This window comes from Aegilops tauschii, chromosome 2 (assembly GCF_002575655.3).
Source record: "Aegilops tauschii subsp. strangulata cultivar AL8/78 chromosome 2, Aet v6.0, whole genome shotgun sequence".
Taxonomy (NCBI): Eukaryota; Viridiplantae; Streptophyta; class Magnoliopsida; order Poales; family Poaceae; genus Aegilops; species Aegilops tauschii.
Genome location: NC_053036.3, coordinates 330536067 through 330548170, shown reverse-complemented (window position 1 = coordinate 330548170; position 12104 = coordinate 330536067).

Sequence of the window (12104 nt, the reverse complement as noted above, 5' to 3'; positions counted from 1 at the left end):
GGAGCTTCACAACCAACCTTGATGTTGCTCAATTTTATTGCAATTAATGAAGAAGAAGCTCTGTGGGTTTCGTTTTCTGATGGAAATGGAACCGGGGCTGGAGCCCTTTTCTTAAAAAAATGAAGAAGAAGCTACTAGCTCACGGGACATTGCTTCATTTTAGGTGAACTGCACCAAAAGGTCCCATGAATTGAATCATCCATGTTGGTGACTGAAAGAGCCAGCTTCAGCATCCCAGTCTAAGCACCCCCGGCCTCCATCCTTGAGACGCACGGTACACCTCGTTTGCCACCTGCTCGACCCTAGTGTCACTGATAAAATGAAGTAATAATACAGTTAAAATAGAGCGAGTGTAATCTCTATCATTTCATTTCCAATGTAGATAAATAAAGTGCTTCTCTTTGTTAATGTATGTTTCATCAACTAGTCCCATTGTTAATGTTTAAGCGTTTCTGCAAACTGGGGTGCTTAATTTTAGTTGATATGTACAAAAATAGAGATTTGAATGTCTCAAGGCGCCTCCTTGTACTACCGCTGTACACTGATGTTCATCACTGGCAGAAGGTGTATCTGGGAGACTTGGGACGATGTCTAGTATGAGGCGTACCGTATGAGGCGTCGCAGGGCCCATCTCGCCCTCGCAGCATGGCATACTATGATACTATCGCAATATTTTCTTCTATTTATTTTGTGTGTTTCATCAACTAGTGCCACTATAATGTAATCACGCTTTTTCATTATCTGTGCAAACAGGGTTATTCAGCTACATTTTGGTGGAACTGCACAAATGTACGTATGGAACCGGCATACATGCAGAGTGCGAGGTGTGCCAAGTAAAAATTACCGACACCAACCATGCTGCATGCACACATTGGCATCCACCACCACCAGTGGGATGTGTGGCGCTCTCTGTGGATGGACCTTTCTCGGCAGCAAATCATCTAACCAAATACTAGTAGCTTATATTGGCAGTTTTCTAGGGAGTACTCTTTTCTGAAAGAAGCACCAATCTATTTTTCTTTATTTGTACACTGTGTCACAACTTTGACCCAAAGGTCCAGAGCTATTTTAGGGTGATTGGCGTAGTACTTAGAGACTGATTGTAAGCATGATTTTCATTAGCTGTCACACTGATTGTAAGCATGAGCAGGTGGAAGATTAGGTTAGTGCGAAGCTTACCTTAAAACCTACCGCCGCCGTTGAAACGAGGCGAGCGTCGAGGGAACCGTGGAGAACGGTGGGGAAGCAACGTCGCGCCATCCGGCCTCCTCTTGCGGTAGGAGAACGAATACTCCTGTGGCTCCGGCTGGCTCTGCACCCTCACGAACGGCACACCATACTCGATCGATTCGTTATCCTCTGGGTGCTCGACCTTCGACCTGTACGCCCACCACCTCCGCCTGACTGTCGCCTCGGGCGAATCTGTCTGCTCCATCGCCCAGAGGAGATACTCGATGAACTCGGAGGACTGCGGCGTGACTGCCGCCGAGGAGTACATGTACATCGCCGCCCTCATCGCCGCCGTCTCGCTCTTTCGCATACATTGCCACATGGCCCGCACCGTCCTCGAAATCTCCCACTCATTGTCAAACCAACTAAGGATCTCCTTCAACCTGGCTAACTTTGCCTGGTCGCCGCCGGCGATCTGCCTGATTCGCTGCTGCATCCTCTCCATAGATGTCCTTCTGAGTGGTCCGGTGCTAGCTTTGGAAGATGGGTGTCACGACCGGTTTTCCAATAAAACAATTATTGAGAAACCGATCCCTTTAACGGACCAGTAGAGAAGAATCCTTCTTACTGGTAGACAATTTCTTGATTACAGAAATATCCAGGAGTACTAAATATAATACAAGGTTGAGCGGAGGCTGCTCAACAATTTATTACAAGCACGCCGATATTATACATAAAGGCGGATATGACACAAGGGGTATGGTGGCATAACTACTGACTCGTAATAAAAGGTGGTGGTGGATATGTCACAGAGAAGTGGGTGATAGGACTCCTAAATCTTACAGCTCATCGAGCGTCGGAGTGAGGCTCGAGGATTCTTATTGTGGGTGGCGGAAGCGTATATAATACAAGTGACCAAATCCAGGATCGCACGGGACTGACTGGGATTCCTCTAGGCGCCGGACTCGCTATCAAACTCATCATCCATGAGATCGCCTTCATCAACATCTGGCCAAATCAACAAGCCAGGTGAGTACTATGAAAGTACTCGCAAGACAGTTTGGACATAAGATATAACAAATGCAAACATGATGCATATGGACAGATTAATAATGTGCACTCAGATAATAAAATAGCAATGCATGGGAAACAAAAAAGGAAGTCGGGCGGTAGTCCTCCCAAAATCCCAATGTAATACTGAAATGCCAATCGAGTGTCTGAAATGACTCCTCGAAAGGGTACAAATAAATTAACGATGCCGCAGTCGGGCGTCAGGGCGACACCACATAAAGGGCTTATAATGGAATATAAAAGACAATGCGTGCCACAGTCGGACGTCTGAGCGACATCACATAAAGGGCTTATATCAGAAGTAAATAACAAGAATGCCATAGTCGGACGTCTGAGCGACATCACATAAAGGGCTTATGTCAGAAGTAAATAACAAGAATGCCACAGTCGGACGTCTGAGCGACATCACATAAAGGGCTTATATTAGAAGTAAACAACAAGAATGCCACAGTCGGACGTCTGAGCGACATCACATAAAGGGCTTATATTTCATAACTCGATATTCCAGTAGCTCATGAAGTTAATTCATTTAAGGAAATACTCAGGTACGAAATAATAAAATGGTTAGTCCATCCACAGGAATAACATTCAATCGGGTTTACCACTCAAGCTTGTTTACCGGGGATTTCCACGGAGACTGACACAAGGACTGACACTGAGACTGATATGGATACTGTTTGGATACATTGACCCAGGTCCTCAACCATGGACACGATGACTCGGAAGGTTTTGACTCTGCAGAGTTTGTACTCTTAACCACAGCCAACAGATTTCAGTAGTCACAGGGGACTAGTTCCGTTTACGGTATTTTAGGAGAAACACATCTAACCAGTACACACCCATTCCACATTCCGTTGCCAGGAATCACCCCAAGCAATGTTCAAGAAAAACTTTGAGACAGGGAGGCTACAACCTCGCGTAGCATGGGATCAAATTTATACCGCGCGCTCTAAGGGGTGCCCCCCTCTCGGTCCCAACCGGAAACACCCATGCCCCCTGACCGGATGACTGGTTTAATCTAGGGCCATGGAACCCTCATCCCGGCCCCTCTATTTGGTGTGTACAAGGAAAGAGGTTTGCAACTTACTAAACCGTATTCTTTGTAGAAAACATGTGGCAGCACGGAAGGGAACGAACGGTAACGTGGCTTGGTCCACGTTAATGTCGGAGTTTATCGGATGACATAAGACTGGCATGCTACAACAATACCATCTTATCACCTCTCATGTCACCACATGATCAGGTCATCTCTCGTCAAAAGATCACAGCAACTTCGAAGCACACGGTTAGTTGCCTTGCATGCAACGTAACACTCACCGATGCTCATATGCCATGCACAAACTATTCAAGCAAACATGCAAAACACTCATCATATCAAAGGTTCAAACATGCTTGCCTAGTTTGGAGAAGTCGGAGTCTAGCTCGGCGAAGTTCGCGGCTCCGTCACCTCTTCCGGAATCTACGGTATAAAGAAACCGTATACTAACGTGAATACCGTTGCGTGCATAAAATTGTTCCAAATTTTTTCCAAATAAATACTATAAAAAACTAGACAAAAATATAAGACTGACAGAAAAAGAATCGATCAAAAAGCATCTTTTGTTTAAAAGATATAAGGGTTTTAGTCCAAGGACTAATCTGTGATGAAACAGAAAAGATCCAGGGGCTCGTCTGGAAAAGCAGAAAACGCTTCGGTATGAAATACGTCAGCCCAGAGAGAAAACACATTTTGCCCGAAGGCGCTTTCAGAAAACGGTTCGAAGGGAAGAAAGAGAGGCTGACGGGGGGGTCCCACCCGTCAGGTTTAAACTCTGAACAAAGCTCGCCGGCGCCCGAAGGCTGCGGTGGTCGCCGGCGTTGATCCACGGCGAGGCAGGGTGACCGGAGGGTACCTACGGGTTCAGGGTGTCCTTCCGCATCGGTGGGTGGTGGACTTGACCGTCGGCGAGCACCACGTCGACGGCGACCCTATCTCCGGCGGACGGTGGTTCGGGCGAGGGTGGAGCTCTCCGGTGGGTGCTGCAACCTTCAAATTGGTGCGCGGGTCAGAGATGTGGATGCATTAGGGGACTACTGGCAAGAGTTGAGAGGCAGGGGTGCATGCACGGGAGTGAATCATGCTGGATCCCGAAGCGGGTCGAGGCGGCCGGAGTTGGGGAAGAAGACTCCCTCGGGGTCTGCCCAGTGGCTTGGCATGGTACTTGTGAGGTGTAGGGATGGTGCGTGCTCGAGTTCGAGCTCGGGACCTCCTTTTATAGGCGATCCGAGGAGGTGTCCGTGAACGGGATAACGCCGGCGAGCAATTACGGTGAGGCAGTGGTCGGGCAGGGGGTTTAGGCGACTTGGCATATTCGTGGTGGTCCACTGGCACCGTTTCTCTGCTCAAACCTCGGTCGGGCTTGCGTAATACACCGGCCCTCGACGGAACGGCCGTACGAGCACAACGGCGGCAGGGAGCGCACTCTGTGCCTCCCAGTTCACGACGACGGCTCTGCGGCGCGCACAGAGGAGGGGACGGCCACGCGGTGGCCTCTGATGGCTTGGGCGGTGCTGGACGGCGCCGTCCCATGCTGCGCCTCTCTGGCAGCCGCAGCGGGCGCTGTTGCCGCCGCGCATGGGGCGCTGCGCCTCGGCCAGCTCGCCGCCGACGTTCGCAAGTGTCTAGGCGATCGTGCGGTGCAGGGATAAGAATGGGGCACATGGAGCAAGGCGCCACCGCGGCTACTGGCGAGATCGAGGTAAGTTTCTGAAGAAAACGACACCGGCTTTCTGAAACTGTTTACTGAACACTGAACTTTGACAGGTACAGTGCCCTCCAGGTGTTCGACGAAATGATTTGGGCATGAGGGAAATGTTTCTGGAGCTGGGACTTGGTGTGGTGACCCCTTGATGCATCCAGAGGCTGCCTGAATTTTCTCAGATTTTTAGGAGGAGAAAACAATTGAATTTCATCAAATTTGACAAATATGGCCCAAACTTGCAGCAAGCTCATTTTGAAACTTTTGAACTGAAGACCAGTGGATCTTCATGGATCTTGGTTGAGGGCTCTAAGGACTAGCCATGGAAATTTGTTTGGAGGCAAAACTCAAAGGAGAGCTAGTGGTTCCTTTGTAATTCTTTAAGGGTCAAAATAGAGGACAGAAAAAGTTTTTGATTAGAAATGAATGGAGATAAAATCATGGGGGAGTCCAACTTGCTGGACTTGAAGTATATCTTGACACAAAGAGGGGGAATGGCTTTTGGGAGGAGTTTTCAACTTAGGTCAAGGCAAGAGGAAATTTTGAAAGGGAAAGAATCACTCCATATGCCATAGGGCTATTTTATAAAGAAAAGATTTCCAAAAACTTTTCCAATGAAAAACATTGGTGTTGAGTCAACATAAGATGGAAAAACCTCCAAGACCAAAGATCAAGCTTTGGATGAAACCAAAAATACTTGTTATAAAAGAAAATCTTTGAGAAGGAGAGTCCTTTAAAAGAAAATTTTAAATAGCCTCCTTCAATTCAAATAAAGATTTTGATAAAACCAAAAAAAAATTTGGGTGTCACAACACCTACCCCCTTAGGAAAAATCTCGTCCCCGAGATTTCAGCTGATCCTCAAGTAGATGTGGGTACTCTGCCTGAAGAAAATCCTCTCTTTCCCATGTTGCTTCATCTTCAGTGTGATTGCTCCACTGAACCTTGAAAAATTTAATCGTTTTCTGACTGGTCCTCCTTTCAGACTCTTCCAATATTTTTACTGGCCGCTCTCTGTAGGTGAGGTCTGGTTGCACGTCAATGCTCTCATGAGATACGTGCTTTTCCGGGTTGCTCACGCATTTCCTCAACTGTGAGACGTGGAACACGTCGTGGACGTCTGACAGCTCTTTGGGCAGGTCTAGCTGGTAGGCTACTGTGCCTCTTCGTGCAACTACACAGAAGGGTCCAATAAATCTTGGGGCTAGCTTCCCTTTAATTTTGAACAGTTGCAGGCCCCTCATAGGAGATACTCGTAGGTATACATATTCACCAGGTTCAAAGCTGACCTCACGATGTTTTCGATCGTAGTAGCTCTTTTGTCGGCTTTGAGCTGTCTTGAGTCGGTCCCTGATTTGTTTAACTTTCTCCTCGGCTTCCTTGAGCATGCCAGGGCCGAAGATACGACTGTCACCTGTCTCTGACCAGTTTAATGGGGTACGACATCTCCGTCCGTACAATGCTTCAAAAGGTGCCATTTGTAGGCTGGTTTGGTAGTTGTTGTTGTATGCGAACTCGGCATATGGAAAGCTTTCCTCCCAACTGGTTCCATAAGTGAGAACACAGGCTCTCAGCATGTCCTCTAGGATTTGGTTCACGCGTTCAGTTTGTCCATCAGTCTGGGGGTGGTACGCTGTACTGAATGCTAGTTGAGTGCCCAGAGCTTGTTGTAAATGATCCCAAAATTTAGAGACAAATTGAGTGCCTCGGTCGGATATTATGGTCTTTGGGACTCCATGCAGACAAACTATACGGGAGAGATAAAGCTTAGCAAGCTTCTGAGTGGAGTAGGTCGTCTTCACGGGAATGAAATGTGCTACCTTGGTTAGCCTATCTGTGATGACCCATATGGCATCATTTCCGCGTTGTGATCGAGGTAGTCCGACGATAAAATCCATTCCAATTTCGTCCCATTTCCACTCAGGTATCCTATTTGGCTGTAGCAGCCCTGCTGGTTTTTGGTGCTCGGCTTTAATGCGCTGACATGAATCACAACACGCAATGAATGTGGCTATATCCCTCTTCATACCGTGCCACCAAAATCTTTCCTGAATGTCTTTGTACATTTTGGTTCCTCCAGGGTGGATTGAACATGGGGCGGTGTGGCTTTCGGTTAGGATTTGCTGTTTAAGGTCCTCAATGTTTGGTACGCAAAGTCTGTCCCCGTACCATAATACTCCCTCATTGTCTATGACGAACTCTGAAGCCTTGCCAAGGCTCATTTTTCTCTTTATACCTTCGATGCTGGGATGTCCATGCTGAGCCTTCTTAATTTGTTCCATTAGGGTGGGCTGTATCTCCAGATTTGATACATTGCCCTCCGCGACTATCGCCATGTTGAGTTTGGCGAACTCCTGCTGAATTTCAGGCCTCAAGTTCTGTAGACTGTCGTTGCCCGAGCTGGGGTTCCGACTAAGAGCATCTGCCACTACATTTGCCTTCCCTGGATGGTAGTGAATGCCGACATCATAGTCCTTGACCAATTCCAACCAGCGTCGTTGTCGTAAATTTAGCTCTGGTTGCGTGAAAATATATTTAAGGCTTTTATGATCCGTATATATTTCACAACGATTTCCCAGCAAAAAGTGCCTCCACTCTTTAAGTGCATGGATGACTGCTGCTAGCTCCAAGTCATGGGTAGGATAATTTTCTTCATGCTTCCGTAGTTGCCTGGAAGCATATGCGACAACTTTGCCGTCCTGCATCAATACGCACCCGAGGCCCTTCCGGGATGCGTCACAATACACTTCAAAACTTTGGTGTATGTCTGGCACAACCAAAACCGGTGTTGTTGTTAATTTCCTCTTGAGTTCTTGGAAGCTTTTCTCGCACACTTCAGTCCATACAAATTTCTTATCTTTCTTGAGTAACTGTGTCATTGGTTTTGCCACAGTGGAGAATCCTTCAATAAATCTTCGGTAATATCCAGCCATTCCTAGGAAACTCCGTACATCTGTTACGTTGGCTGGTGGTTTCTAGTCAAGAATAGCCTTGACTTTTTCTGGGTCTACGGCCACGCCCTCTTGGGTCAGTACGTGGCCTAGAAAACCAACCTGTCTTAACCAAAATTCACATTTGCTGAATTTGGCGTACAGTTGATGTTTCCTTAATTCTCCCAATACAATTCTGAGATGTTCAACATGTTCTTCCGGTGTCCTTGAGTATACCAGAATATCGTCAATGAACACCACAACAAATTTGTCCATGAATTTCATAAACACTTTGTTCATGAGGTGGACGAAATATGCGAGGGCGTTCGTTAGTCCGAATGGCATCACTGTGAACTCATATAATCCGTATCTGGAGGTGAATGTTGTCTTAGGGATATCTTCTATCCGTACTTTTAATTGATGATACCCCGATCTTAAATCAATTTTTGAGAACACCTTGGCTTGTGCAAGCTGGTCAAATAAATCATTTATCCATGGCATCGGATATTTGTTTTTGATGGTGACCATATTGAGAGCTCGATAGTCTATACACAATCTCAGTGTCCCATCCTTTTTCTTGGCAAATAATACTGGTGAACCCCAAGGTGAGGAGCTGGCTCGTATAAATCCTTTGTCCAGTAATTCTTTTATTTGCTTCTTTAATTCTACCATCTCGGAGGGTGCCATTCTATAAGGTTTCTTATAAATGGGGGTGGTGCCAGGTGCTAGTTCAATGCTGAACTCTATCTCTCGGTCTGGTGGCATGCCTGGTAGTTCTTCGGGAAATACGTCAGGAAACTCGCACACCACTGGAACTTTTCTCAATTCTGAAATGTCTACCTTGTTCAACTTTGGTTGCCGTAACCGTGGTCTCTCTTGAGCTGCAACTTTTATTGTCTTGCCGTGATGGTGAGTGAGGGTTACAGTCCGATTGAAACAGTCGATAAATCCCTTGTTGGTGGTTAACCAGTCCATTCCTAGGATAACATCCAGTCCTTTATTTTCCAAGACAATTTTCACATCCATTTATCTTAACCTAATATCCTAACTTTGTTAAATTACAGTTTCCTATATGCATAGAATTAGTATTAGTTGCAAGAAAAGATTTGTAGAAGGAAAACATGTAGTATGGTACTCCCTCTATAAACTAATATATTTTGTAACAGTTAGTACTTCTTCATGAGCTTCGCGTATGTATGCCCAATTTATTTTTCTACTGGAAAAGTTTCCTGCTAGATCTCGTGAGGCGCAATATAATTTGTAATTACATTCAATTTCTGTCCACTTCTTTTGCGCAATATTGTTTCCAAATGTCAGTTTTCCTTCCCTTTCTTCGGCCTTTATTCTTTCAATGTATGTATCTTCTCAAATATATTTTAATAACCAAATGTCCCGCAACAACGTGCGGGGTATTGTCTAGTTTCTCAAATTCACAATTACTCACTATCATGACTCCAATATTACTATCTTCATATCTCAAAACAATCATAAGGAATCAAACTTCTCATAGTATTCAATGCACTTTATATGAAAGTTTTTATTATATCCCTATTGGATGCCTATCATATTAGGACTAAATTTATAAGCAAAGCAAATTACCATGCTGTTTAAAGACTCTCAAAATAATATAAGTGAAGAATGAGAGTTCATCAATTTCTATAAAATAAAACCACCGCCGTGCTCTAAAAAGATATAAGTGAAGCACTAGAGAAAAATTGCCTAACTCAAAAGATATAAGTGAAGCATATAGAGTATTCTAATAAATCATGATTCATGCGTGTCCCTCTCAAAAAGTGTGTACAGCAAGGATGATTGTGGCAAACTAAAAAGCAAAGACTCAAATCATACAAGATGCTCCAAGCAAAACACATATAATGTGGTGAATAAAAATATAGCCTCATGTAAAGTTACCGATGGACGAAGACGAAAGAGGGGATGCCTTCCGGGGCATCCCCAAGCTTAGGCTCTTGGTTGTCCTTGAATATTACCTTGGGGTGCCTTGGGCATCCCCAAGCTTAGGCTCTTGCCACTCCTTATTCCATAGTCCATCAAATCCTTACCCAAAACTTGAAAACTTTACAACACAAAACTCAACAGAAAATCTCATAAGCTCCGTTAGTATAAGAAAATAAATCACCACTTTTGGTACTGTTGTGAACTCATTCTTTATTTATAATGGTGTAATATCTAATGTATTCCAACTTTTCCATGGTTCATACCCTCCCCGCCCGATACTACCCATAGAATCATCAAAATAAGCAAACAACACAAAGAAAACAGAATCTGTCAAAAACAGAACAGTCTGTAGTGATCTGGATATTTCGAATACTTATGTAACTCCAAAAAGTCTGAAAAATTAGGAAAACATAAGCAATTTGTTTATTAATCTTTTGCAAAAAGAATCAGTATTTTATCACGCTTCTATTAAAAATGAGAATTGTTTTCTTGAGTGCAAAAGTTTCTGTTTTTCAGCAAGATCAAATCAACTATCAACGTAAGCTATCCCAAAGGTCTTACTTGGCACAAACACTAATTAAAACATAAAACCACATATAACCATAAGCTATATGAATTATTTAATGAAAAACAGAACCTAAAAAGTAAAAAAAAAAATAAAATTGGGTTGCCTCCCAACAAGCGCTATTGTTTAACGCTCTTAGCTAGGCATTGAAAGATATCAAGAAACACAAAGAGAGCATCATAAACACGTGACAAACAAGTTTAAGTCTAACATGCTTCCCATGCATAGGGATTTTATAAGCCAATAAATTATCAAGAAAAGCAAAAACTACCATATGCAAGGAAGAAGAAAGAAACAATAGCAATCACAACATAACGAGAGGTAATTTTGTAACATGAAAATTTCTACAACCATATTTTCCTCTCTCATAATAATTACATGTGGGATCATGTTCAAATTCAACAATATAGCTATCACATAAAATTTCTCTACATGATCCACATGCATGCAAAGTTGACACTCTTCCAAAATAGTGGGAATATCATTAACTAAAGTCACGACCTCTCCAAACCCCCTTTTATCAAAAACTTCATAAGATTGAACATTATCCAAATATGTGGGATCTAAAGTTGACACTCTTCCAAACCCACTTTCAATATTATTGCAAACATTATTCATATTCATCATGGGGCTTAAATAATTTTTCAAGATTATAAGAAGAACCACCCCAATCATGATCATTGCAACAAGTAGTGGACAAAGCAAAACTATCATCCTCAAGCTTAGGGTTTTGCATATCATTAGCACAATTGACATTAACAGAATTTATAATAACATCATTGCAATCATGCTTTTGATTCAAGGAACTATCAAGTATCGGTGCGATAGCAACAATCTCATTTTAACATAAGGAACAATAGCAAATTCATCCCCATAAGTATTGGCATCATGGCCATAAGAATAGCAAGCATCATGTTCATCAAGGGATATTTCAATCAAATCATCGGAATCATAATTATCTATAGATTCATGCATATCATTATTTTCTTCCAAAGCAACGGTCATTCTCTCAATAAATTCTTTGACATAGACATTATGAGCATAGTTTTCATAGCAATATTTAAGTATGTCAAAATTTTCAGATTTGTAAAGAGTAATATCATACTTTTCAATCAAAGAATCAACTTCATAAGCACCCTTAAAAGCAACAAATTCTTCAATTTGTTCGATATCATAGTAAATGTAAACACCTTTTTCATAAGAAGATAAGATTTCATTATCATTAAACTCACATAGGTAGGGAAGGTATTTTTAGGGTTCTTGGAGCAACAAGTAAAATCACAAATTTCACAAAGATTCCAAGCATAGCATAGTAAACAATTTATTTGATTCCATAAGAGCTTCCCTTTTTCAGACAAACGATGACACACAAAATGAGCATGCTCATCTTAAGATTTTCCCTCAACTAAACTAGTTGGGGTTTCAGCACGAGCACATATGGATCGAAGGTGATCCAGGTAGAAAACTTTGAGTGATCCATATCAATAGATTTTTAGCAAGCAAAGATACAAGCAAAATAGAAGGCACGTGGAAACACAAGCAAACATAAGATCGAACGAAAGAAGGGCGAGGAAAAGGCAAATCTTTTCAAAAATCATTTTAGAAGTGGGGGAGAGGAAAATGAGAGGCGAATGGCGAATAATGTAATGCAGGAGATGGGAGTTTATGATGGGTA